General features: G+C 42.4%; 1 non-coding gene across 1 annotated transcript; it reads right to left on the bottom strand.

The window, feature by feature from the left end:
- Positions 1 to 2669: 2669 nt before the first annotated feature.
- Positions 2670 to 2741, bottom strand: TRNAQ-CUG (transfer RNA glutamine (anticodon CUG)). The gene has a single exon. It is a non-coding gene; the product is annotated as a tRNA-Gln (tRNA).
- Positions 2742 to 3001: the final 260 nt, after the last annotated feature.

The raw sequence follows: 3001 nt of genomic DNA, 5'->3' as shown, positions 1-3001 counted from the left end.
AGTCATGTTTAAAACATGCTTTTGGTAGTTGTTTCAATAATTGGGATCACGAGTTCTTAGTAATTGTTTAAACTGATTTTTCGTTATATAGGTAGAAACAATATGTTCCACACTGCTCACCAGGGATTTTTTGTCTGTCTGTCGTGCATAAATAAATATATAATATAAACAGCTCTTTGATTGGTGGAGACCTCCTGCCGGTACGGAGAGGGGAGGTGCCTAAGGGAGGAGGGTCAGTCAGGGGAGGGGCCTGAGGGGGGGGGTCAGGGGAGGGGCCTAAGGGAGGGGGGGGTCAGGGGAGGGGCCTAAGGGAGGGGGGGGGTCAGGGGAGGGGCCTAAGGGAGGGGTGTCAGGGGAGGGGCCTAAGGGAGGGGGGGGTCAGGGGAGGGGCCTAAGGGAGGGGGGGTCAGGGGAGGGGCCTAGGGGAGGGGCCGATAGTGAAGGGGGCTGTCTGCCTGGCTACCTCAAGTCACGTGATCTTGTACACAGCAGGTAGGAACAACAGTTCCGCACTGCTGCCCACCAGGGATTATTTGTCTGTCTGTCTGTCGTGCATGGCCCCTCCCAAACACGTACGCTTTCGGATTGGTTGAAGTGCGTCACGTGATCACGAGCCAGCAGCCAACCAGAGGTGCGCCCCTCCCGGATGGGTTGAGCCAAGTTCCTACCTGCCCACTCCGAAGGAACGTGTCTTCGGTAAAGTCACGTGGGTAGAAATAAAACAAAATCAATCACGGCGTGTCGATAGCAACACAAGCCTCGTGCTGCTGGCAGCAGACATCGCGGCAATCGCGACTTTCACCTGAACACAATCGCTTGTGTTGCTATCGAAACGTCGTGATAATGTTTCTTTATTTCTAACTACGTGACTTTTCCGAAAGAACCAAAGAGTAAAGATTCCTGCAGTCACGAAAGCTTCAAATCAAGAATGTTTCAGCTTCTAAGGCAGCCTGAACAGTGAGTCAACATTGAGTCCTGTCCCCCCAAAATCATTCCGCATGACAATTACTAAATCTGCAATCACTGATCTGAATGTCAACATCGTGCTGAATTACTCGATGCCACAGTTACACCTGCCCATGTCCCCTCTGTCATTTGGCTCGATTTGCCTTCACTTTTTCTCAGTTTTCACTCGTGTCATGAAACTAGTTCATAAGGTGGTTCCTGGTGTAATGGTTAGCACTCAGGAATCTGAATACTGCAATTTGATCAAATCTTAAATTTAATAAAATCTTAAATGTATAGGTTTTTCATGAAAATCATGAGATTTGCGTTTTGATTTTGACTCAACATGATTCAGTTTCTAAGACATCCTGCTTGCTCAGTGAAAAGTGAGAGAAATTAGCTCAATTGTTATTTTCCATGATGACACCTGCCCATATCCCTCGTGTCGTGTGTCGCAACTCTCTTTCCTGTCCCACTCGTGTGTTTACGAGGCGCTTCCATTGTGTTATGGTTCGCCCTCAGGGCTCTGAATCCTGCAATTTGAGTTCCAGTCTCAGCGGGTTCTTCCAAAACGTTGGCATACGTTTGCAAAACTTACAATGTTTTAATCTTGAGTTGAAGCTTTCGTGACTGCAGTATGGATTCCAATGTTTCGTTCCATCATTATGAAAATCACGAGTTTTCAGTTTTTTTTTATTTTAACTTGTGATGGAAAGAGTATTTATTATAATGGCTATTGGAAATAAGTCATAATGTGTGTTTGACCGGGGAATGGTACAGCTCAGATTCTTTAATTTATCACGATGAGAGGAACGTTTGGGTGACTGGAACAAGCCACATGGAGGAGTCAATGAGAATCCTTTTGATATTTGGGCCTCCCAGACAAGCACGAGTATTTACATTGAATACAGTCACAATAATAATATTACTGTCTCAACCAACTAACTTCTTACATTTCTAACCGTGGCCTTTTCATTAAAATAATATTTCCCTTTTATCAAAGATCCTCTTTCAGAAGGGTACTGCTTTGGGATGTTTGAAAAATGGTAAGAAACCAATGTACAGAGAAAACCCATGCAATACGAGGAGGGAAATACCCAAAGTTCAGCTAAATTTAGATTCAATTGATTTCTGTACTAACTTCTCCATAGCACCTTCGCTTGTGCATTCAATGGATCATTACTGGACACGTGCAAATACACCATCACACATGCAACTACGTGACTTCACACGCAACTTCACCATTATACATGCAAACGCATCATTTCACATGCAGATGCGTACCCAGGAGGTGACTTGGCCTCATAACTACATTCGAGAGGACAAAAAGGTGAACATTTGATTTCGATCCAGTCAGCTTATGCAATTGAATTTTTGATTTTCTTTTTTACTAAAACTTAAAATAAGTTTCTTTGTCGGTAAAAAAAAAAACTTTATTCTAGATTTGAAGCTTTCGTGACTGCAAGGATTCATGCTTATAGGTTTTTCGGTAAAGTCACGTAGGTAAAAAATAATAAATAATAATATAAAAAAATAAAAAATAAATCACATTTATTTTATTTCTATTATTATTTACATTCATTATTTTTTTTGCCTACGTGACTTTACCGAAAAACCTAAGAGTATAACAAAAACTTAACTTGGAGCTTTCGTGACTGCAGGAATTACTCTTTGGTTCTTTCGGTCAAGTCACGTATAAAGAGAAAAAAATAATTATTATTTGTAGGTCCCACCGAGATTTGAACTCGGCTCGCAGGATTCAGAGTCCTGCGTGCTAACCATTACACCATGGAACCCCCACGTAGAGCTGCCTCATTGCACAACCTCTTGGCAGCAGCTGCTGAGCCCTAATTTAGAAAAGTGTTTTCTGAGAACCGAGCCATCTGCACTTGCTCCTGACACCGCATATCCTTTCTGTACTGCCATCTCCTGGCCAGTTTCACAAAGATAATTCATTTTAATATCAAACACGTGAAGGGGCATTACTTTTCCATGAATTCATTTGAAAACGTTAACTCAAAATTTTGTTATTTTATTGAGTTTTATTTTGAGTTAT

This window comes from Lethenteron reissneri, unplaced genomic scaffold (genome assembly GCF_015708825.2).
Source record: "Lethenteron reissneri isolate LAM-NWPU_2019-01 unplaced genomic scaffold, ASM1570882v1 scaffold_1529, whole genome shotgun sequence".
Taxonomy (NCBI): Eukaryota; Metazoa; Chordata; class Hyperoartia; order Petromyzontiformes; family Petromyzontidae; genus Lethenteron; species Lethenteron reissneri.
The sequence above is the reverse complement of the archived record's forward strand: the minus strand, read 5'-3'. Positions and strand labels throughout refer to the sequence as shown.